This window comes from Pinus tabuliformis, chromosome Q (assembly GCF_031772625.1).
Source record: "Pinus tabuliformis cultivar Carrire ecotype Pingquan chromosome Q, CPIR1, whole genome shotgun sequence".
Classification (NCBI taxonomy): Eukaryota; Viridiplantae; Streptophyta; class Pinopsida; order Pinales; family Pinaceae; genus Pinus; species Pinus tabuliformis.
The window spans coordinates 925,669,716-925,696,370 of NC_142296.1; the positions used below are offsets into that span (position 1 = coordinate 925,669,716).

Genomic DNA, 26,655 nt, shown 5'->3' on the forward strand with positions numbered 1-26,655 from the left:
AATGACTAAAAAACCTTTAAAAAAAAAGCCAAACAAAACAAAATTAACTTTTAAAAATAAAAATAAAAACTAAAAAAATATATATATATATATATATATATATCAAATAATTCAAATATTCAAAAAAATAAACACAAAAAATAATACAAGAAAAATTGTCAAATGTTGCAAAAAAAGAAAAACAATACAAAATAAAAACACAAGAAAAACAAAAAACAAAAAGAACAAAAAAACAAAAACAAACAAAAAACCCAACCTATAAAATGTAAAAGAAAAAATCAAAATTTACTAGTAAAATTTGAAAATTTAAACAAAAAAAATTAAAAATAAAAAGCAAAAAAAACTAAAATTTAACCTAATTTAAGAAAAAAATAGCAAAAACAAATAAAAAAACATTTTTTTAAGTTTAAAAATAAATAAATAAATAAAAATAAAATTATTGAAGCAAAATAATTAAAAAAAATGAAAATGAATATAAAAACAATAACAAAATTAAAATATATATAAGAAAATTAAAATTAAATAAAACATTAAAAAAAATATTCTCCGTAGAACCATTAAAAAATAAATAAAAATAAAAAATTGAAACAAAATAATTAAAAAAACAATAAAAAAATATATTCTTCGTACATATCATTAGTAAAAAAAAAAAAAAACTGGGGTGGTAGGGACTGATTCCGGGAATCAACCCCTACCACACTAGGGCCCCTACCACCCAGGGCCTTTTTTTTTGCTTTTTTTTTTCAATTTCTTTTTTCCCCCACAACCTAGTCGGCCTTGGGGTGGCAGGGGCTGACTCCGTAGTCGGCCCCTGCCTAGCCATGGGGTGGGCGGGCAGGAAGCTACATGCAGCTCCTTCCCAACCCACCCTCGTGGCCTAGCCGGCCCTCGGGTGGCAGGAGCCGACTACGGAGTCAGCGGCTGCCACCCCAGGGCCGGCTGGGCCGCGAGGGTGGGTTAAGAAGGAGCTACGTGTAACTCCTTTCCGGTCCTCCCCCACGCCCTATCGGGCCTGCGGGGGAGGGCAGGGAGGGAGTTGTATGCATCTCCCTTCCCGCTCACCCCGCAGGCCCAACAAGTCCTAAGGTGACAAGGGTCGATTCCCAGAATCGACCCCTTCCACCCTAGCCCTTTTTTTTTTGTTTTTCTTTTTTTCAATTTTTTTTTTAAATGATTTATATTCTAATGTTTATATTTAATATTTAATTTTTGTTTTTTAAATATTTTTTATTTTAATGTTTAATTTTTTTTAATATTTTTTTTTTCATTTTTTTTGTTATTATTATTATTATTTATTTATTTTTATTTTTATTTTTATTTATTTATTTTTTTTAACTTCAAAAAAAATTGTTTTTTATTTTTTTCTTAAATTGTGTTGTATTTTTTAAATATTTTCCATTTTTTTATATTTTTTGTTTTATTTTATTGAAAAAAGAAATACGATTAATTTTTTTGTTTTTCTTACACACACACATATATATTTCTCATGTTTTTTATTTTTTATTTTATGTTTTATTACTTGTATTATTTTTTGAGTTTTTTTTATTGTTTTTATTTTTTTGAATATTTTTTTTTTTGTGCATATATTTCTCATGTTTTTTATTTTTTATTTTATGTTTTATTACTTGTATTATTTGTTGAGTTTTTTTTATTGTTTTTATTTTTTTGAATATCTGTTTTTTTTTGCATTATTTTTTGTGTTTTTTTAATTTTTTTTTTTTTGAATATTTGAATTTTTTGATACTTTTATTGTGTTTTTTTTAAGTGTTTTTTTTTTTTTAACATGAAAATCACCAACATTAAAAAAAAATATCTACACTTAGCACATTAGGAAATTTAAAATGTAAAAAATAAGTCCTCTAAACAAAAAGGGTTGATATTGCATTAGCACTTTTCAAAATCAAGATGTAAATCACTAACAAAGAAAAATGTTCATGCTAGATACATAAAAAAATTTAAAGTGTCAAAAATAATCCCTCTAAAAAAAATTGTGTTTATGCTACATCAACACTTCTCAAAATCAGCATGAAAATCACTGACAAAAAAAAAATGCTCATACTAAATACATAAAATAAATAAATAAAATATCAAAAATAAGCCCTCTAAAAAAATTTGTGTTGATGTTGCATCAACACTTTTCAAAATCAACATGAAAATCACTAAAATTTAAAAAAAAATGTTCATATTTGATACATAAGAAAATTTAAAGTGCCAAAATAATGCTTCAAAAAAAAATGGTTTATTCTAAATCACCACTTTTCAAAATCAAGTGATTTTTTGCTACCTCAAAATAATGGGTACTAGGTCATTTTCTCGTTTGATCAGTGACTATGTTGGAGGTGAAGTGCCTAACAACAGAGTCTTCTTGATTTCTAGTACAAAGTCTTCTGGTCTAGGGGGCATTCTGGTCTCTTCGAATGTACCCCCTCCATGTTCTAGGAGTGTCACCTTTGATTGGGATAATCTTGTTGAGCCTCGTCTTCCTTCTACTGCACATTTCCAAATAAAGGTTAGAGTTAATTCCACAAACGTCTATCGATGTATGGTGGATGAAGGATCCTCTGCAAGTATTATATCCTCATTGACTTGGGAAGCTTTGGATTCTCCAAAGTTGTTGGTAGTTGATAATCAATTGTTAGCCTATGATAGAAGACTTGGTGAATCTATGTGTGTTCTTCCTCAATTGCCTATTACTTTAGGTGGGAACATTGTCTTAATCGATATGATGGTGGTCAATCGCCCTTTAGACTTTAACATGCTACTTGGGCGTGATTTTGTCTATCCTATGAATGTTGTGGTGTCTTCACTCTTTCGAGTGATGTATTTTCTTCATAATGGAAATATTGTCACTATTAATCAGCTTGCATCTGATAATCACCCCCCTAATTCAAATTTACTACAGAATACCCCTTGGTATGTTCCATGAGTTCAGGTAGACTCTACCTGGTCACAGGTGAACTATGTGACATTGTATCCTCAATGTTCAATTTCTTTTGAGAAGGATCCTTTGAACTATTATTTTCCTTCTCGAGACTTGGTCCCAACAGTTGACTGAGTGATTTCTTCTATGGGGACATGGGACCCCTTAATTCCCTCTTTTGATCCTTCTAGTTCTCATGATTTCTTGGAAATTGAGTTGCCTTCATAGGAGGAACTTTTTGAAGCCATGAGTTTTAACTACCAAAGGAGTCCTTGGTCTGAGCCCCGCAAGGGGCTTGTCCTGAAAAACTATTATGTGTAAGCCGCAAGGCTGCGTGGTTCCTTGTACCATATTGTACATATAAGGTACATATTTTCAAGTTTTGTATTCTATAACAAAAACTTTTATCTGAAGCTTATATATGGGATGTATTAACTTCTTGCCTAATGTTCCTAATTATGTCTACAGAACTTGGAAGACTTCTCCTTTGGGCATTTTTATGGTTGATCCGCTCGAACAGATATTGGTTCTTGAAATTGGCATATAGTTTAGGTTTTTCAACTGCATTTTGCATTTATCAGTTTCCTTTCCCATTTTGGCCTTAGGATCGACCCCACCAAGATATGACGCAGAACCTTCTCATTGCTTAGAAGTGTCATGACTTCTATGGTAGATCCTACCTTATCATGGGCGCCCTAGATAGTACCTTGTTGTCACTTGGCACCCATGTTGAACTTTTGTTCTTAGGCTCGGGAGTCCTCTTTAGTCCAGCATGACTTGTGCGTTGAAGCTTCATTCTCTTACTTCTTCGCTATTTTTCTGGCTTTATACCCTAGACGCTACTTTGTGTTGAGTTGTACTACTGCATTTCATGTTGACTATTTGCCTCTTTTTGGCCTCAAGTCGGCTTCATTTGGACTCTTGTTTAAGCCTTTATTTTGGCCAGACCTTTCTGCGAAATCAACCCTGCAATCATTTAGTCTCTACAACTTGACACCCACTTATCCGTGGAAAGAACATTCCTTCGAGTGTCATTGACCATTCCGTCACCTTGCATTGAGCATAGGCATGTTCCACTCCCGACTTCATTTGGACTCGTGTTTAAGCCTCTATTTTGGCCAGACCTTTCTACGAAATCAACCCTGCAATCATTTAGTCTCTGCAACTTGACACCTGCTTATCTGTGGAAAGAACATTCCTTTGAGTGGCATTGAATAGTTTTGTCACCTTGCATTGAGCATAGGCATGTTCCACTCCCAAGAACTAGAACATTTGTACTTCGACACTCGTTCTTTCCACTGTATTATAGCCATTCTTTTATTCTTTTTTGGGCTTTATAAATATGAAAAAGACAAAAAATTAAATATTCCAAAAAGAGCGGGAACAGGACATTACTTCCATGATTGATGGCAACTAGAGTCAGTTGTGTCACCCTTGAACAAAGCACTCAAAATTAAGTCTTTCCTCCATTGGGATGGGCTTTAGTTTGACTTAGGAGAGCCTTAACCTTGTTATTGAGTTAATACTCCTCTAGTTGGTTATCTCTTCCAATCATATGGAGAGTTTGTTTATGCCTCTTGCATGAAAAACTTATACAAAGTTATCATATGTTGCCATATTGTCACATTTGAGTCGTGCTTTTGTTCAAGGGAAGTAAACTTGAATCAGCCTTTTTGCGGTGTCTCTTGACTTATTTTCAATCGGCCATCCCTAGTTGTCAGAGTCATGTTCACTATCACATCAGCGATTTGGTCTTTTTCTCGTGCTGGTTTGAAAGGGTCACCATTGACTTCTTCATGGCGGGTCTTGCTCTTATCCACTACGATAAATTGCTCTAAGAGTAGACCTAGAGCTGCACCTTGGCCCTATTTCCATCATTGATAGGTGACCTTATGCTCAGCATCGATCAGTATCATGGGTCTTTGACTGAGTGGCTTCCCTTGTGTTCGACGCTAGTTTTCATTATCACACATTGGGATTTGTGCAGTACCTTGGCTTCCATTTGACCTCATTGGTGGATACCTCGCCTCTGTGTCAGCTTTCATTATTGGTTGGTACAAAGAGTTTATGTTGTGCACTAGTTACATCTTGTGTACACCATAAACGTGCTTCGATTTGGTTACTACATCTTTCTTCGTCTGATTCCTACCACATTATTAGCTTGCGGGTTACAATCATGTTGGATTGATGAAGGATGCCTTAATTCCTTCCTTCCAACAGATATTTTCCCATCGACTTCAACTCATTGCTCTGGGAACAAGGTCTAGAGTCCATTTCGCAATACCTTAGGGTTTGCAGTCATCAATGGCAGATTCCTTCGCTATCAATAGTGGGAATACATCATTGTCTCCAAATTGATAAATTCTTTCAAGTGTTCAGCTTCAGGTCATGTATTCACACTTGTTAGATTATACTAGGTACCTTGGCTCTCATCATCATTATCGGTGAGTAGTCTCGTGTTTGTAACAGTATACATAAATGACTGGTAATCAAATGATCTCTCACATGGTTGACTTTAGATCATTTATTCCCATTGTGTAGAAATGTACCATGGCGGTCGGTGAAGACCTCGGGTTTGCATCAACATGTTTTGGTTCACTTGCCATTTGGCATATGTTATAGCACCATTTACGACCCTTGGTAGATTTGATGCTCTATGATATGGCCTAGGGCAACCCTTCCCTACCAGACTTGGTCCATTTTCTAAAAAACAATGTTTTAAATCCCATACGCAATTTTTCCCTATCTAAAGCATGTGTACACGCGAGTAAGCTTATACTCAACCCGTGTATGTGTTAAAACATTAAAAATATATATAATCTCCCTTCATTCGAGCGAGGTTTACGGGTTTGACTAGATACCCACCTACTATAGCCCATGGCCCAACTATTTCCCAACTGAAGAAAAAAATAATAATAATAATTTGGAGAAGTATAAATACATCTCCATGGGAAGGCCTAAAGGAGGAAGATTTAGATATTGATATTATAGTCGATCACATCCCTGATCAAGTCTGAATATATCCTTGTGCCTTCTGCACTCCCAGTCATAGGAAACCCCTGTTTCCTTCTTGAGATGTTCATCATCCCTTCATGACATCCTTGCGTATACTTATGAATGAGGATTATTGAGGCCAAGGCAGGACGAATCCGGAACACGATTTCGCTTGGAGCTGGCGAATGACTCAGTTTGTAATTCTTCTGAATTTTATTGAGCTTCCATTAATAAAGAGGTGTTATCTTGTTCCTAATGATTATGGTCTTTATGCATTAACTTATGTCATGATTTGCTTATAAAATCTCACGTCAATGCTTATTTGCTTACATGCTTATATGATCTAACCTTGATATAATGAACATGCTTTCAGTTATTTTTGGTGTATATGCTTTGTCTTGAATGAATTGCAGGTCTTAAAGCGCAAGGAATAAGCAAAGGGTTTGAACCCTACGGGAACAACCTCAAACGTAGGACCTATGGGTAAGACCTTCTACACCAAGTTTAATTGTTTAAGTATTAGGACTGCGTGTTTGTATGTCTCTTTATGTTGTATGACCTCCGCTTTGTTGGGGTTCCCAACCCAAGACCCTAGGGTGATTCTACCTGAAACAAGTACTCATATTCTTGAAGATGTGTTGTATTGTTTATCACTGTTGTCTCGTCCGTGTGGACTACTCCGTCAGACATTAGACATACCATCTTTGTGTTTTCTTGGTTTTAACGACCATCACCCCCGTGTGGACTATTCCGTTGGATAGTGTACGTGTTTTCCCTTGAACTTTGGTTTTCATGACTGCCGCATCTGCTGTGGACTATTCCGTTGGAAGCTGGACATACCCTTGTTGTTGTTCGCATGTGTTTCTTACTGGGTTGGGACTATTCCCTCCAATCAAGAGGCTCACTTTACTCCCCATTTTTTGACAATAAGAGAACCCAGACACAGAGTTACATTAAGCACTCACCAGACACACTTACCTCGCTTTCTTGAAGCTACAAGCATAACACTCATGTGTTGAACAACAAGAGCTAAGGCAAATCTCTAAGATAATGGAAACCGAGCCATCATACCGAATGGGACTCCACCAAATGGTGTGAGGTATAGTTGCGACTTCATATCGAGGAGATCCTTTGAATGTTGGCGGGTCCAACACCGTCAACAAGGTCCATAAAAATAATATTTTTCGATGTGCAAATTTAATTCTTCCAAGGGCTAGTAGGGTCTCCTTAGGGTGAGGAGGGCTTCCTCAAGGATGGAATTTGTCCTTGATTCAGGGAGGAATTCCCAACTGCATCATAAGTCTCATCTCATATGTCTTTTCATCATGTTCGTTGTATCATATCGTATCTATACTCTTCTCATATTTGCTCATTTTTTCTCGTCTATTGAACACTCTAAAATATAAAGAAGAAGAATCATCATAGGGAAGATAAATATACCACCCTATATCTATGGATATAGGTGAGATACAAATTACCATAAGAGGTAAGGATCACAACCATCCTATATGTCCAATGACAATAGGCGAAATACCACTTACCATGAGAAGTAAGGATCACTTTCATCTATTTTCTATTGATCTTCCCACCTTGACCCTCAAGAGTAAAGTGGTATAACACATGCATCCCCTACCTTGGTGGAGATACCCAACTTACCAGTGGTAAGGATCAAACACACCCAAGTCTCTTCACCCATTGGCCAGATGGGTGGCAATCCCAACAAGCCCAACTTGTGGGTAGGATGCATACTAGGGTATACTTTGACAAGCCCATGACCTGGTAAAGGGAGATGCCCAACTTTCCATGAGTGACAAGAATCACACACACCCTACAATGACAATCGGAGAGATACCCAACTTACCACAAAGGGTACGGATCACACACACCTATTTTCCAGAGTTCCACCAACCCCGGGAACTCTCTAGCTTAATTCCTTTCCCTCAGAACTCAAACAAGGGGGAAGAGCATATTTCAGTGTTCTCGATCAGCCTTGACCGTTACTCGATAGGTTCACATCCATTAGTCCAAGCGTCTCTCTAAAGACCAAGAACTTCCCTTTCGACAAAGGCTTGGTAAGAATATATGCTATCTAATCATCAGTCGAAATGTGATAGTGTCTTACGAAGCTTATATGTACCATATCCCTGATATAATGATATATGATCTCAAAGTTCTTGGACCTGTCATGGAACACAATATTTGTGAAATTAAAATCCCACTCTTGTTGCAATATATCACAATCGTATCCAATACCTGCTCAAACAACTCTCCAAAGAGCTTCCTCAACCATATTTCTTCACAGCTAGCCATGCTAGCATTGATATACTCAGCCTTAATCGTGCTTAGAGAACCAAAATTTTGATTCTTGTTCATCAAAGATATCATGGTAGACCCCAATCTAAAGCAACACCCTGATGTGCTCTTCCTATCAACAACATTTCCGGTCTAGTCAACATCAGTGTATCCATGTAGTCTCACATCTCCGGTAGTATATCTCAGTCCAAGATTTATAGTCCCAGGTAGGTATCTCAGCACATGCTTAGCAGCAACCTAATGTGCATGTGGAGGCTCAGTCGTGAATTGAATTGATTCATATTGTTGATTGAAAAACATATGTTTTTTCTAGTGTTCATCAAGAACATTAGTTCCCCAATCAACTGTCGATTCTCAGAGGAATTTTCCAGATCAGGTCCTGCAACTTCACCACATAACTTTTTGAAGTTCATCTCCATCAGTGTAGCCATGGACTTGCATTCTACCATTCTAAATATTTCAAACAGCTTGACAACATATTTACCTTGAGAAAGGAAAATCTCACCTGGTCTCTACCACAACTCCAAGCCCAAGAAGTAGTGCATCAAACCAAGGTATTTCCTCTCAAATTCAAAGGCCAACTCCCTCTTACACTCGAGAATAAGAGGATCTCCACTTCTCAAGAATAAATCATAAACATATAATAACAAAATCAGGGTCATGCCTTGGACAAATTTGAAGTAGAGATTCAAATAAGCATTGCTTCTCATAAATCCAAGCTTCATTAGATAGTTATCAATGTAGGAATACCAAGCCTTAGGGGATTGCTTCAATCCATAGAGCACTTTCTTTAGTTGGCACACATGAGTCTTCATGTCCTTCTTCTCAAAGCCCTGTGGTTGCTCAACATATACTTCTTCCTGAAGAATTCCATGTAGAAAAACAGTGTTCACATCCATCTGGTGAAGTGACCATCCCTGGCTAGTAGCAAGAATAACGATCAATAAAATGGTGCTATATCATGTACCCAACACAAAAATATCATCATGATCCTCTCCCTCTTTTTAGGAGAATCCTATAGCCAAAAATTTTGCTTTGTACTTTTCAATACTTCCATCAACACTACTCTTAATACTTAGAAGTCACGAAAAAATTACCTTTAGGTCTCGGAAGCACTTCCCACACATCATTCTTCTTGATTGACTCATAGTATTTGGCCATAAAATATTTTCACACTTGTTTTCTCACGACTTCTTCAAATGTGCATGGTTCAACCTGTATGGTGTTGCTCATAGCCACAACATATCCTAGTATTGGCATGGCTTCTTACTTTCCCTGAAGGTATCACAGAGCCATAGTAGTCTCTTCCTAGCATGAGGATCACATGGAGGGGTATCTAAGGGGTCCATGGGTTCCAAGGGATCATCAGCAATATTAGACTCTAGATCAAGCATAGGAGAGTCTTCCATGGGATCATTCTCCTTCTCAACGTTGGCAGGGGGGAGTGTCCCTTACTTTCCCAAGGGAAACATCTTCATCAAATGTCACATCCCTGTTAAACTATATATTTCTTTGACCACATCAAATTCTTGGTCCTTATGCTTCAAAAACAATATCCATGTCTTGCAAGAGTATTAATCCACAAATATTATGTAGTACAAGTAGCCATCTTAGAAAATTTGTCCATGACCACAAATACACAGTCATTACCATGCTTGGTAGAAGGGAGACCCGACAGATAGGCCATGGATATGGATTCCCAGGGCTGGATGGGAGTAGGAAAAGGAGTGTACATTTCTTGCTTCTTGATGGTTGGCTTGGCGATGGCACAGATAGTGCAGGATCTGATATATTTTCCAACAACCTGTTGGAGCTTTGGCCAATAAAAATACCTATGTAGTATGACCACAATTTTCTCCACATCAAAATATCCTATGACCCGACTATAGTGTGCCTCCCAAATCAACATAGCACACTCACTTAAAGGAACACAAAGGTGGCTCGGGTAACATAATAATGCGCATGGAGGTGGAAATATGGAACTTGATTTCCATCCACTAGCATCTGGTATGTGGTGGAAAACTCTAGATCATTTTTGTACAGTTGCGGCCATCTGGAGGTCATGTGGCCACAAGGGTTGAGAATAGTAGTCATTACTACAACTAGGCGCCGACTGAGGCAATCTACAACATGATTGGTGTTTCCCTTCTCGTATTTAATGTTCAAGTGGAATTGTTGCAGATATGTAGACTACTTCTGATGTTGATTGTTCTGCAACTTACCTTGTGTCTGGATAAATTGACGAGGTTGGTGATCTGTGTGGATGACTGTCTCCTTCCCCATAATGTAATATTTCCATTGTCGGCACGCCTGCACGATGGAATACATATCTTTTTCATGGGTGGGATATTTCTGAATTGTATTAGAAAGTGTCTCATTATGATAGGCCACCAGATGCCCATGTTGGGTGAGAACTGCACCAATAACATAGTCAGAGGCATCTGCCTCAATTTCAAATGGTTGTTGCAGGACTGGAAATATGAGTACAAGTGCATAATAGAGGTGGTGCTTTAGCTCAACGAACGACTTTTGTTGGGACTCAAACCATAAAAACTGTTCTTTCGCTCCGCCCTTGGTAACCTGACTCAGAGTCCAAGCAATATGAGAGAATCCCAACATGTACCTCCGATAAAAATTGGTAAGGCTCAAAAAGTTGTGAATCTCTGTTAGAGTGGTCGAGGTTGGGCAATCCCGAATGACTTGGATCTTAGCTGGATCCACATGCACGCCTTGCTCATCAATGATGTAGCCCGAATATTGGACCTGGCTCATGCCAAATGTGCATTTCTCGAAGTTGGCACATAGTTTATGCTGCCACATGGTTTGAAAAACATGTCGAATGTGTTGTAGGTGTTCTTCCCAACTCTTGCTAAAGATGAGGATGTAATCCAGATATACAACCACGAACGAGTTGGTGAAGGGTCACAAGATGTTTTCGATCAACCTCATGAAAGTTGCAAGGATATTTGTCATGCTGAAAGGCATGACCAACCACACAAAAAGGCCCTCCTTGGACTTGAAGGTGGTCTTCCATACATTTGTGGGTTCTATCGGGACCTAGTGATAGCCAGACCTCAAATCAATCTTTCTAAAATACTTGGCCCCTTGCGTTGGTCAAGAAGGTCATCAATCTGTGGGATTGAATACTTGTTCTTGACAATGATTTTGTTTAGTTCTCGATAATCAATGCATAGTCTCCAGGTTCCATCTTTATTCTATACAAGTACAATTAGGCCCCCACAAGGTGAGGAAGTTGTTCGGATGTGCCCTTTTCGCAACTCCTAGATATGTCGCTTGATTTCTTCATTTTACAGAATGGAGTAGTGGTAGATCAACCCATTTTCCCTAAAGGTGCTCCAAGAGTTAGATCGATCAAATGCTTGACTTGACACTGCAAAGGTACCCCTGTGGATGAGGAGAATATGTCCCTGTATTCTTCCATGACCTTATCCATCTTCTTCTGTTGCATGGGGGAACCCTTCCTAGTTGCCATGGATGTGCCCATTATCTTCCCCTTGCTTTGAGAGTGAATCAGAAAGAAAATAAATTCTCTGGTCTAGGAGATGATCTTATTGCATTGCTTAGCAGAGATCAAAGAGATAGTGGTAGGTGGGGCTACCTCCAACATCCTGTATAATTTATTGCCCAAAGTAATAATAATAGTGCGAGGCCTGGACTCATGCACAACATGACGCTTCCAAAAGTATGGTTGGCCTAATAACACATCACAAACTTCAAGAGGAGCAACATCACACAATACATCATCTGTGAAGGGCTTGATGTTGTAGGGAAGGTGACAATGTTGGTTAACGCGGAGATCTTGTCCTTGGTGGAGCCACCTGAAGGTGTATGGTTGCAGGTGTGGTGTGGTCGATAGGCCCAATTGCTTCATGACTTCTATTGAAATGAGGTTCTTTTGGCTCCTTATGTCCATAATGAACTGTAGCGGAGCAAACTTCACCCACATTTGTGAGTGGAAGATACTTTTCCCCTCCTCTAGATCTTCATGCTCAACCTTCTCGAACTTGGTGGTGGCAATGGTGGCACTGGGTTCTGCGCCAATAATTTGTTTCTCCTTGTTGTTCCCCTTGTCAGGTTCTGGCTCAGAATTAGAACATGTATCGCAGTCTGAAGCTTTCCACTCGACCACCATTGACTACGTAGTGCGATACTCATTTGTGTTGCGAGTGGGGCTCTTCTAGAACTCCCACCACTTTCATGTGTCCTTCATCTTTGTGGTGTCATTTTTTGCTTGCAGCTTCGATGCGTTGTCTTGGGTCGCTCCACCTTGGCTCTATCCTTTGTTCTACGGTTTGGAGGTGCTCTTTCCCTGCTTCTGATTCGTCAATCCAAAGTCGTGCTTCTCTTTTTCAATTTTTTGTTCGATTTTGACAACATATCGGTATGTTGCACCAAGCAAGAAGATATACAGGAACTCCATTTCTTCCTAAATGTATTTTTGCAGACAATCGCACTACTTGAGAACCAGATGTCACTCAAAGTATTTGATGCCTAACTTTGCATGTAGCGTATGAAAAATATTTGTGAGCTCATGCACATCTTGATCCCTTTGTTGTCATAATGTGGTCCATTGTATGTACTTGTTCTCATAGTTCCTCACAGGGTAATATTGTTCCTTAACAACATCTCAGAAAGAGTTCCAAGAGGGAGTGGTTGTCAACAGAGAGGGTTCCTCAACCCTTTTCTCACAGTAAGTTTCCCACCAGTCCTTGACATGGGGGTAGCCTTAAGAAGTGAAAAAGTAATCTTCTCCCTATCGGAGAAACTATGGACCAAAAAATAACCTTCTAATAGATTCAACCATTTATCTACAACATCTACATCTATTTGACCTTCAAATATATGAATATCTAAGTTCACGTGTACCTTAAAGGGGGTGGTGCCTCCGAAGTGAGTGTTGGATGAAGATATGTCGCTAGTGGGCATACGCCGAAGGATTTGGGAAAAGTTGTCCATCATCTCATTCATTTGCCACTCAAGGGTTTGTTCGAGCAACAGTTTGATAGGATATCCTTCTCCCTCGTCTTTCTTTTCTTCCACCATAGGAGGTCGTCGGTGTTGGCAGGGATGGTCTTGCAAAGGCTCAACTAGTTCAAGTCCCAACTCCTTATACCCCAACCTTGTTAGGGACATGCACTAAAAAACAGAGAAGAGAAGACTGTTCTGATACCACTGATCCAAATTTATGAAAGAATAAAATGAAATACATATATAAATAGACACATAGAGATACAATGAAAACATAACTTCAATTCAATAATTACAAATTACTGAAAATTGTTTACATGTAGAATGGAAATAAACTAGCTCAGACGATGATAGCTTATCTCTGAGAAGAGATGTGGTGGCTACATGCCTTCTGAATTGTGTTACAATGAGGCTCGAAGGCCTATTTATTATTGATAAATAATGGAAAACCCTAAACATCCAATAATATAACCTTAGGAGATGAAGCGCCAAAAGTCTATGGGACCTATTGGAGTAAATTGGTAAAACAACTTCCTGGGGTCGTAACTTTAGCATACAATCTATGTTTGACGCATACGATGTCTCGTTAGAAAGATCTAATCAAGGAATAAAAATTTCAATTGTAAACCCCTACCAAATATAGCAGGGTTTCTCATTTTCCAAAAACAAAAAAACATTGTTTAGGGCCTCAAAATAGCTCCGAAAGTTCAAGACCCAAAGGCTGCCAAAAGTAGTAAATTGTGCTACAATTAAGGAAACTGAAAGAAACAATGGGGGGTAGAAGTGGAATAGGCGAGTACCCACTTATATCCACCTAGATCATAGCAACAAAATAATTCTTCAGAGGCTCAAGTACCTTCCATTCAACATACTCCAAGGCATCATTCTCATCCAAAGTCACATCCAACCTTGTTCTCCAAACAACACAATTAGATGAGTCATTCAACTTCTACTTAATCCTGAAGTATGAGGTATTCATATTATCCAAGTCAAATGTTTTTCAACAGATAAGATTCCTTTAAGGGGTGATTTCTCTTGTCCCCTTGGGCTTGTCCTCACCTCAACTTTAATACCATGTTAATTTTCCAATGTTTTATGTTGTAACAATCACTTATATCAATTCTCCTTCCAATAGCAATAAATTATCCAGATTATTTTCAATCTTCCAATATGAGTAACCAATTGTATATAAAACACTGAACCAAATGCACAATAGAAGGCAACCAAGAACAATAGAGACACAAAGATTTGGTCAAAGGTCAAGTAAAAACTCCACAAGGCGGAAAACCCTTTCCAAATTCTTTTTCTACTAGATTGGCATCCAATGTTTAGCAAAGAGATACACAGTCCAAGTCCATCAACAATGATTCAAAGTATCAAAGCCTTGGCCAACGAAGTCAACTATCCAATATGAGCAATATAGTTAAATATGGTCAAAAGTCAAATCTACAATTTCTTATCAAAGTTAACAACACCCAATGAGGCTTGACTAGACCTAGTCAACAGTCAATTCTGCTCCAAAAGACTTAGTCATATAGTCAAAGGATGTGGCCTCCTTCCTTCAGTCAAAATCAGTCAAAACATTCCCAAAAATTTTCCCATAAGATCTGGTCAAAGTCAAACTTTGACCTGCAAAAAGCCTAGCTCATAAATGCAGTGAATTCTTGGTCAATATGCCCAGAGGATTTGGCCTCCTTCCTTTAGTCAAAATTAGTCAAAACATTCCAAAAAATTTGCCCATAAGATCTGGTCAAAGTCAAACTTTGGCCAACAAAAACCCTAGCTCAAAAATGCAGTCAATACCTGGTCAATATGCCTAGAAAATATTAGTCAAAGCAACAATCAACTCAACCTTCCGAAACAAGTCCAAAACAATTCAAGCCAAAGTCAAATATCTTGTGGTCAATGGCAGTCAAACAACCCAAAACAGAAGTTAAACTCGGTTAAGAGAAAATTTCTCTCTCCTTTGCACGTGTGAACTCAGCGTTTTAATTTCAAACTAGTACAAACCAAATGAGATGAAAATAATATGTGATGATGATGCCTCCAAATGATGTCAATCAACTTGTATTTATATGTGGTTGAGGAGGTCGAATTTGTCCTTGAGGCCGACTTGTACCTTTTGTGATGATATGGTTCCATATTAAAAATAATATTTTCCCATGTGTTAAAATTATGTAACTACAGTCAAATTCCACTTTGGACAGCACATATGATGAAGATAACAATTTCAATAGATTCCTCTTTTCGATAGGACCAAAATCGACCTAAATATCACCTTATTTGGACAAGCAGAAGTTGGTTTTTGAATTTATTTATTTACTCATGTATATTGGATGAGGCTGGCCCTAAGCACATATTAAATTGGTCAGATCGGCCTCAACATCAAGTGGACCCTCATGAAGGCCTATAAATAGAATAGACCTCAAGCTCATTTGGACACAATCATCAAGCACTCTCTTCTCTCTTCTATTGTTTGGTTCGCACAGGTCTGACAAAAGAAAGCTCACGCAAAGGGTCTGGAACTACAAGATTGAAGCTTGCATGTGTCTAGGGTTTCTGAGTTGAACACTCCCATGTAACTAAGGTTTTTTGTCCCTAGACACTAGCACAGTATGGTCCTAAGAGCATCCAAGAAGCCTTAGACGCTCACACAATGTGCCTAAGAGAGCATTCGAGAGGCTAGGGTTAATGCAGTGTAGTTGGAGCGTACAGATTTGTCCCATCGCACTCACCCAGTCCTCCAGAGAGCATCCAGATATTGCTTAGACGCTCACACAGTATCTTTGTATGCGTTCAGGACCAAAAGATGAGTTATTAGCATGCAGCAATGTTCAACACAATAACAACAGTAACCAACAGTTAACTACAGTCAGTGACAGTGCATTACAGTCCTTAGAATCAGGATCTTTGAGTATAAGTATGTTTAAGGTCATGTTATGGATGTTCTAGTTGTTTTGTTGCATACATAAAGATATGGATCATTGTACTCTATTTTGCTTAATCATTTTATGATGATCTAAGAAGAAGAAGAATTTCCAAGGGTTTCCCCCATAGTGGGTTTTTCCCTTGTCTCCGACCAATCTTGGTGTCTCTATGTGTGCATGATTTTCTTTCATTGTTCCTTTATGTTCTATTGCGTTGATGGTGATGATATTGTTCTTTCTACATAGTTGCATATGCTGGTGATTAATGATGTAGATCTGGTAATGTAATGATGATTTGGAGTGAACTTAATGTGTTAATGAAGAAATACAACTATCTAAGCAAGGAACAATGTAACCCTATGAAAAATTAACACAACCTACATTTCTTCTTTGGAAACCAAACTTCTTCCTTCCTCCAACCTTCTTAGAATGAGTTGCAAATGCTTTGGAGTCACCTTCTTGTTGTCTCTGAATTCTTCCTTTTGATATGAGTCTAGATTCTTCTTGAGTACATAAGGTCCATAGTTCTTCAAAACTTGGAATTTTGTTTTGCCACAAATACCAGATGCAAATGAGTCCCACGATTCAGGTAGCCCATTAATAGGAATAGTCACAAGTTTTGTTATAGAAATAATTTCTCCAATAGATTGAAGTTGATCTCTTAAGTGAGTTACTATCATGAAGTAGGAAACCACAAAATCTGAATTAGACATTTGAATGTCATGAAGTTGAATTCTCAAGGACATTTTTTGTCCAATGTTGTCAATAGTATACAATCCTGCTAAGGCATCATATACTTGCTTGGAAGTCTAAAATTTATGCCACAAATATCTAGAGATCACTTCTTTGCCTTATCTAGATTTCACAGCCTGAAACATCTCACAAGGAAAGTAATAGCAAAAATGTCAAGCTAACATGTTTGAAGCATGTTCTAGGAAAATTCAAAAACACTACCTTCCTTGGAAGATATCTCGAAAATTATAGTGAAACAAGGTCTAAAATTCATACTATAGATACCTTGAGATCTCCTCTTTGCCTCCTCCAGCTTTCATAGTCTGAAACATAGAAATAAATTTATAGGGAAAATGTCAAGCTAGCATGTTTGAAGCATTTTTCGGAAGCATTCAGGAAGAATAACTTCCTCAGATTATACCTCTGAAAATTATAGTGAAACAAGATATGAAATTTCTGAGTACCTTGAGATCTCTTCTCTGTCTCCTTTAGATTTCAAAGCCTAAAACATTACAACAAGAAAGTTATAGTGAAAATACCAAGCTAACCTATTTCAAGCACTTTTCAAGAGTATTCAAGAAACTCAACTTCCTCATAGCATATCTCCAAAATTATAGGGAACTAAGATCTAAAATTTTAACAACAAGGATAGGAGAATCTTCTATCTATATCCTCCAAGTTTCACAGTTTGAAACATCCCAAAAGAAAAGTTATAGGAAAAATGTCAAGCTGACATGTTTGAAGCAAATTTTAGGAGCATCCAAGGAGCCTAACTTCTCAGAGCATATTTCAAAAATTATAGCAAACCAAAGTCTAAAATTAGAACCACAGGTACAGGAAGATCTTCTATCTATATCCTCCAAGTTTCATGGTCTGAAACATTCGCAAAGAAAAATTATAATGAAAATGCCAAGATGAATCATTCGCCCCATAAATCATATTTATGTTTCTACCTTTAATCCCCAACAATCACCCAAAAAATATTCCCCAACTCCTCTTGCAAGTCTCAAAACTCTTCTTCTTTGGATACACTTCAAATGAACTCGTTTGCCATTTAATTTTAGTATTTTTACATTCACTTATGAGGCCAACTGGCAAAGTTGAATGGATCGACCCGCTTGTACTTTGGTTGGGTCATCTTGACAAAATCTTTCATAGCTCCTCACTTATGGAGTTAGAGGGAGTGGCATATACACTGTTAAAAAGGTCTTGGAATAAATTTTACAACCATATATCCTATGCTTGCATTTGAACTAGGTAATTGGAGTAAAAATACCTTCAAAGACAGGGTATCCAAACTAGGCATCAAAAGTCCAAAAACAATATTTCCAACAATCTTCATTTTTCAATATTTATCTTGGACATGTAGTTTCCAATTGTCTTTAACATCAATGACTATTTATCTTGGACATATGTAGTTTCCAACTGTCTTTGACATCAATGACAACAATATTTCCAACAAGATCGACGCAATAGCAAAGTGTTGTAGCGTCTGCAACACCCTCCAAAATTTTGGCCTGCATCCAATTTCAGAGCCTTGCTTGGGTTTTTCCTTGATGTTTGCAAGCACTCAGGCTCATCCTGTGAGCTCGTGTTGAGTCTTTTCACCCTCCTCACTTGACCGTTCAACAGACATCTGTTAATTTTAGGTATGTTCTATGCTTAGAGCAATTTATTTCAATTTTCACATATCTTTCTACATTAGCAATCACATCAACATTAGAGTAAAATGCAGATAGAACATAAACATAAATCGCAGAAGACAAGCCAAGACAAGAGGACACAAAATGTGGCACCAGCCAGGGACAAACCCCAATGCGGGGAAACCCTTGATCAATTCTTCTTATATTTACTTCAATAGTTCAGCACAGAGAGAGAGAGAGAGATAGTACATTTACAACAGAAGTCAACACTTTGACTTATCTAGATAAGAGCATAGATCATCTCTAAGAAGATGATACATGAGATCAGTTGAAGACACGCTGCTTCAACTGATTCTCCATCGTGCTGCATCTCGTCATCATGTTGCACCCATTCAATAAGCTGCTCTTGTCACAGAAATGCAACCAATCATGGTTGTACCCATCACAGTGCACTATGTTGCACCACTCACAGTTGTACCCATACATGCTGATGTACATATTGTCATCACTATGTTGCAATCATTACACGTTGTTGTGCATACTGTCCACTAACTGTCATGATGCATATAACTACTGCATCTAGATGTGTAGCTCCTCAATCTTCATTCTTCAACTGGTTCTCCAAGATGATTACACCACCACTATGCTCCTTGCCTAGCTGACTGATCCTCAATGCAATACTTCTAACCTTTGACAATGGCACTGTCCATCTCTTATTACAGTAGCATTATACAGTCCTTAGAACAAGTCTAAGGCAGCCATTCTGGAGGACTGTTCTATCCTTTATGGGCTCTCAAACAACTCCCTCTATCCTCAGCCTTCTAGCAATATACACGGCCTCTTCTTCAGCCCTTCAGTCTTCCTTTATCACACAGACACCTACAACAAACACATTGTCCATTGTTGTACCTTTAAGATACTTTCTCGCTGCAATCTAGGGCTACCTGTGTTGCGTCTTAGGGTATTTACATGGCTGAGTATTAGGGCTCCATTGATAGTGGCTTTAAGCTTCTTTGATTGCGAATATAGAGCTTCTTAGGACAACGGATTTAGGGCCTCTTGGGACAACAAATTAAGGCTACCTGTTTGCTACGTATTGGAGCTTTCTTGACAGCAAGTAGGACCACGCTTGACAGTGTCCTAGTCTCCTTTATGACTGTGGATTAGGGACTCCCTGTAGCTATGTTTAGGAGCTCTCCTTACAGCGGATTAGGGCCTAATATTAAGGCACCATTGACCTGCGGCTAGGGCACTTTTAGGACAACACATTAGGGCTTCTCCTTCAGCTATGCATAGGCCTCCTTTACTGTGGCTAGATCTCTCTGTTTGGACAGCGGCTAGGCTTCCTGCTTGAGTTGCGTATAGGGCTCCTTAGATCTGCAGATTAGGGCCTCCATTTGGCTGCGTGTAGGGCTCCCTTTTTGTTGCGGATAGGGCTGCGTATTGGAGCTCCATTTGACTGTTGATTAGAGCCTTCCCTTTGTTGCGGATTAGGGCTCCCTTTGTTGTGCATTAGAACTCCTATTGACTACAGCTAGGGCTTCTTAGATCTGCGGCCAGATCTCCTCCAAGACTAAAGCTTGATCTTCATTAGGGTAGCGTAGAGGTCTCCTTCATGATAACATATAGGATAGGGCATCCTCTAGGGAAACATATCCTCTTTAGGTCTCTCCTCCCACCAAAACCCAAAGACAAGTGGAGAGGAAGATATCACCAAGAAGATGAGTGTCTAAATGACTCAAAGTCCTTTATTTATACTAAAACGTTGAGCACAAGTGGGGTTTATTTGGTTGTTGGCCGACCTTGACGAATTCTCCCATAGCACAAATAAATTCATATCTCCATGAATACTTATCGAAATCGAATGATCTTTAGATCAATCCTACACCTCTCAATTAGAGGGATCCAAGAAAAATATCGGCTGCTATTAATAAGATGACCCACATGGAGTTTGGCCCTAGTTGCCAATTTTAACAACATCTTTTTGCATGTTGGTCACAATGTCATGCTTGTCGTCATGTTCTAGCCATGCACAAGGTCCGCCTTTGTGTGTACAAGTTGTGTCCTCTATGTAAACATCAGTCTCACTCACACACGAAGTTGTATGCACTATCGCTCAAGCATCGTCGTGGTCGTTCAACGATCTATCACAAGTGGCGTGCTTGTCGCTCACACCATTCGTCAGTCACACTGAGTGTATGCTGTTTTGTTGGTTTGAGGTGTCTTGTTGTCAAGTCATGTTGAGTGTGTGTTCACCAGGTCATGCATGTACAAAGTCACTCGTTCACACACTTGGTCATTTTGTTGAAGCTTTTTCGACCAGACCATCCTCCAACAGTCGGACCTCCACTAAAAGCTGCATTGCGCAATTTCAGCTCTCAGTGATATGTACTGCTACCCAGAATTGCGAAGACCTTGAGGCTACCTCCTAAGCAATTTGCATTGCACAACCCTGGAATTGACTTGACCAACTATCACCTAGAATAGCGCAGAAGTTTCCCAACATGCCATTTCAATCTGTGTTGCCCGCAAGCACATCAACCGAGCCTCCAACTAGTCAACCAGAGAGTTTGACCGAGCTGTCACCCCGAGACTCACTCCCACAAAAAATTGTGGAAAAGCTGCAAAGCATGCCCGCTCCGCTAACTGAAGAAACGACACAGACATGCCGAACAGACCCCTGTGTTTGTCACTGTCTCCCTCAAAAAATTGCACAGTTTTTCCAGCTAGTCACCTAGTCAGTCGGTGTGCTGCTCACCCGAAAAACTGTGCAGTTTTCATGAGCAGTTCCCTAGTTGCCCAGCATCCCGTTCAACTCAAAAACTGCGCAAGGATGTCCAGCAAGCCATCCTCCCAGCATTGCGCAGTTTTTTTCTAGCAGCACACCCGCAGCCGCTACCAACTCCCAAGAAAATTTGCGCAGTTTTTGCAAGCAACACTTTTGCAGCCCACTACCAATTCCTCGAAGAAATTGCACAATTTTTGCTGCCAGTCCCCCTCTTGCCTGCACTGCCTCCCTGGAAAAATTGCCCAGATCTGCCCTCCAGCCGAGCAAGATCCTGCGGACAATCATCGTTGATCCGTATTCTTCATCTCAGTCTCCCAATGGCTTTTGTGCAATTTTCACCGGTAGTGCTCGAAGCCCGCATCTCGACTTGAAATCTACCTTGTGCAATTTCAAAGCCTTGTCCTCTCTCTCGGTCACTTGCATCCGAAAGCGAATGACAATGCATCATGGTAGACTAGGAAATTTTTGGATTTGATCTCGTCTCGTCATGAGTGATTGCACATATAGGTACATGGATGAGACATGACGCGACGACAAATGGGATGAACAAGGAGAGCATTCGAGGATAATTGTTCCCAAATGGATGAACGAGGAATGCATGCGAGGAGATTTGTTCACGAACGGTCGAACACATGAAGCATGCCAAAGTACAAGCAAATGAGCGACGTGAACATACAACATCAAGCGAACACCAAGACCATCGAAGACTCCACACACCTTGCCATGCGGAGGTGAAGCTATGATACACCAAGAGCACATCCATCACTCAACAACACTGCAACTCGACATGCACACCACCACCAACATGAACATACCAACTCTGTCATGTTGAGTTATGAGTCATCTTGGCCACATCACTACTGTGGGCCACACTGTTGTAATCAATGTAATGTAACGTAGAAGTCCAAGAGACCCACATGTAAATCTGAAGAGTCATGTAAAGTTGAGGAGTCATGTAAGTCAAACAGTCATGAGGCATGTAAGTTAAACAATCATGAGGGAAGTCGATCAGTCACGAGGGCCAGTTTTACCCTTGGCTATAAATACCCCACATTTGTACATGCAAAAGACTTTTCACCTTGGCTCCTCCCACATAGCTTTGAGAGTCTGTAATCTTTTCTTTGAGGAGTGAGCAGTGGTTCCAACGCCCTGCTATCGGGGTTAGTGATGTAATGGTGTACAAATATGTCTTGGAACTTTCTCTTAACTCGAAAACCTATTAACAGGCCAGCAAGTTTTCACACATGTATTGTATTCGTTTGTAAGGCTATTCTTTGGACGCTTGTAATGCATGTTGTTTTAACCTATATTAAGACAGTTGAACTATTTTGGTTGTTTTAGTACATATGTTATTAGAAATGTGTTGTATCAGTTGTTAACGTTGTCTCCCCGTGTGGGCTATCCCGCCGAACACTCGACAAATTCATTATTGTAAACTTGTTATAACGTTCGTCACACTCGTGTGGACTATTCTGCTGGGTGTTGTACGTGCTATATGTTCACCTTGTGTTTGTGACTACCGCACCCGTGTGGACTACTCCATCGAAAGTTGCACATGTCCTGTTGTGTTGTGTGTCTCTAGCAGAGTTGGGACTATTCCCTCTCAACCTGAGACTCACTTCCACCCTCTCTCTCAGCAGTGAAAGAACTTTGACACAAACGACACTAAGCACTCACCAAGCATGAAAACTTCGTTGTTCAAAGACAAAGCAAACCACTCCAACGTGCTAACAAACAAGAGCTAAGGCATATATTTAAGATAGTGGAAATCAGGCCATCGCACCTGATGGGACTCCTACACCAAACAGTGTGAGATCTAGTTGGGACTTCATACTGGAGAGATCCCCTAAATGTTGGCGGGCGGGTCCAGCACCGTCAACACAAAGATATGTTGGTTTTACACACAAACATGGATATAAATACACATAATAATGAGAAGAAATAGATTCCTTCATTAGATGATGCAATGTCTAATTACATAGTAGGAGAGGGATGCATTATTTAACCCCCAAATACCTAACTATTAACCACTATATTAATTGTTACAATAAATGCATATCAAGCCATATATTCAACCCCCTTAAAACTTAGTTGATTCCTTGGTATAGAAAGGAATAAAGTATAGTCAAGGTCAAAACCACAAGCTTTGTTGTAGCTCCTTGCATCAATAACATTATGTGTGCCCAAGTGGGTTAGCTGCCTACAATTATCCAACCCTTCCAACCACATTATTACATCACTTTATTCATTTAAACTATAGCACATCTATATTCTAAATATAGCTATTACTTTTAACACACTCTCATAATTGGGCATTTTACATATTTGTTCAAAAAACTCAACTCCACATTTTGGTAGTCAACATATCAAAATGTTTGAAGAAACACCATTTCCTTTTATTAATTCAGTTTTACCCTCCCTACGGGTTCTCTTCTTCTAATTTTAGCAAATAACATAGAATATACTATCTTGTTTTCCTTTCTCTTCTTTATTGATTTTGCCTTTCTTTAGTAATAACATCATCTAAAACTTCATTTCTTAATTTCTATCTCACATAACACCTCTTTTTCTTAGGCAATATGGCTGAATTTTCAATGAAATTACATCCACTTTTGTGTTAAACTAACTCTACATTCTCAATCTCTAACATCCTAAATAAGCCTTGTTCTTCCACACCCATAGTAGCCATCTCTTTTCTACTTTAATCAACAATAAAACACCTATTATCACTAAAATTTATGTATAACTATGGACACTACACTTTATTATACTACTTATCCAAAGTATATTTTTCTGCAAACAAGGAACAAGATAGAGATTTTTAATCATCACAAGTTTACCTCCTAACTCTAGTAGGACAACCTTGTATTCTTCTCAACCACTCTTATTATTAGTGAAATGTCTAGATGCTTCTAAATCAACATACTAAATCCTCACCACTTTTTGAATCCATGCTTCTGGCCATGAACACACAACTCTATCTATTTGTGTTCAAACCATATTATCATGTTTTTCTAGATTGATCATTGAAGGAATGCTTTGGGTTGTATTTTTCATTCCATAAATGATTCCTGCAAACTCTCCTTATATGCCCCAACTTGCCACAATAAAATCATTTAATGGATTTTTTATATTTCCCAACTCCGACAATTTATGTTGATCATTATCTTCCCTTTGTTCACTACACTTGCTCTCCTTATATGCCCCAACTTGCCACAATAAAATCATTTAATAGATTTTTTATATTTCCCAACTCGCACGATTTATGTTGATCATTATTTTCCCATTGTTCACTACACTTGCTCTTCAATGTCATTGCGAGTACAACCTGAAAATACTCATTAACTTTACTCCCAAACTATTTCCATCTTGCTACAAAAGCTTAGTGCTCAACTATTCAAATGGGAGATCTTTATTAGTAGTAATGTTCAAGGTCTCAAAATAAATTACATAAGAAGGAAAAGAAAATCAAATTTATAAAAAACATATATTTTTCTATTTTCTTATCAATTGATTTCAATTGCTCTCTAGTATGATAAATTTTAACAAATGATCTAGAAGGGGTGATCTAGAAGGGGTTAATGAATGATCTGGAAGGGGTTAACGAATGGTTTTTAACAAATAATCTGGCAGGGGTTAACAAATAGTTTTTAACGAATGATCTGGAAGGGGGTTAAACTCCATTTTAATTGAGAATAAAATATTTTTAAGAAAAAATGCCTCGGTTTTATCTAAAATTTCATACAACTACCCACTTTACAAATACATCATTCCCACGGACCACGATACTCCGTGATCACGCTAGCTTCCGCTATTCCCACATTCTTCACTTCACTTTATGTCCAAACCGACGGCGGCTTTCGCCTACTACACTGACTGCAGGATGCCAGAATTACTATTTACTGACTGCAGGATGTGATTTTCTATCTGGTGGCATCACACGACAGCCCATCAGACCGCGGCTCCTTTCAAAAAGGCATCGTCTACTGAACCGCAAATTTGCCCAGAAGAATAAAAAATTGTCTGAATCTAGAAGAAAAGAACAGGAAAAAACAAAACAAAAAACCAATAATCTCACAGTAGTACTATTTGAATGGTGTTTTGATAGTGGAAATAGATTTAGAAAAAATTTGAGTCACCCAAAAATTTTAAGTTTAACAGATTCCTGTCCTATTTTTTCAAAATCTTGTTAAAATTTCAATGATTTTTAAGTCAAAATCTTGCTAAAATTTCCATGATTTTTAAGTCAAAATCTTACTAAAATTTCCATGATTTTCCAATCAAATTTGAAAGCTAATTAGACTACAGCCATATAAAGTGATTTTTTTTTCAAAAAAACCCTAACCAACCTTCAAATTTGCCGACAATTTTTTTAGCGATTTTTTTAAAAGCCGTAGTCTAACCAGCCTTGGAAAAATTTTAGTGTCGACTTTACCTTATGATGGTCGGCAGCCGACCCAACTCGATTCAGCATCACCGAGAGACGACTCATTGTCATTTGACATTGCGCGGGCTCCCTTCTCTGACGATCCGTAACCTACATGCAATGTATGGCGGCTAAAATGACTCAAATCAGCCCGAAAACTTTTCTCTAACATGTAGATACAGGAATGCAAGTAACACACCTCCTTGCTATCTCAGCCTATCGGGCCAGTGCTTCCCCGAGAGACGACTCGTTGTCATTTGACATTGCGCGGGCTCCCTTCTCTGACAATTCGTAACCTACATGTAATGTATGGCGGCTACAATGAGACTCAAATCAGCCCGAAAAGTTTTCTCTAACATGTAGTCTTCTCGCAGATACAGGAACGCAAGTAACATATCTCCTTGCTATCTCAGCGTGTCGGGCCAGTGCTTCTCTCTTCCAAGATTCAACTTGCTTACTTTATCTTCCATCCAATTCTTTGTGGTATTGAAGTCCCTCGGTGCATCATAGCAGTCCCACAGCTTCCTCCTTCACCCGCTTCCTGGCTTCTCAACTTGGCTATGATATCATGCTGTTTCTACGTGGAATAGAATACCCATAATAATGAGAATATAGTGAAGATGCAATGTCTCGTCACATAGCGGGAGAGGGTGGCATTAAGCCAAGTTTAACTGCTATGGTTTTTGTTTTTAGTGAAAAAATTCAGAGTGAGATTTCATTTCTTGACATGCAATTTTGAATTTGTTTAAAAAACAAGGTCTATGCCGATTTAACAGCTAAAACCTATTCCAACAATTTTTAACTAGGGAAACCTCATTAAAAAAATATATAGCTGAAAAGGGCAAATACCTAATTATTAACCACTATATTAATCAGTGCATATAAAATGCTTCATTATTAACTTTATTACTAAGCATTTATTA

At 38.5% G+C, this 26,655-nt stretch overlaps 1 long non-coding RNA gene across 1 annotated transcript in view; it reads right to left on the reverse strand.

The window, feature by feature from the left end:
* The window catches only part of LOC149222492 (uncharacterized), a 46,320-nt gene extending 19,807 nt beyond the window's left edge, over positions 1-26,513 (reverse strand). The window contains exons 1-2 of the long non-coding RNA XR_016248897.1: positions 25,932-26,513; positions 25,742-25,843 (exon numbers count right to left, since the gene is read on the reverse strand). This is a non-coding gene — a long non-coding RNA (uncharacterized LOC149222492). The remainder of the gene's footprint in view (positions 1-25,741; positions 25,844-25,931) is intronic.
* Positions 26,514-26,655: the final 142 nt, after the last annotated feature.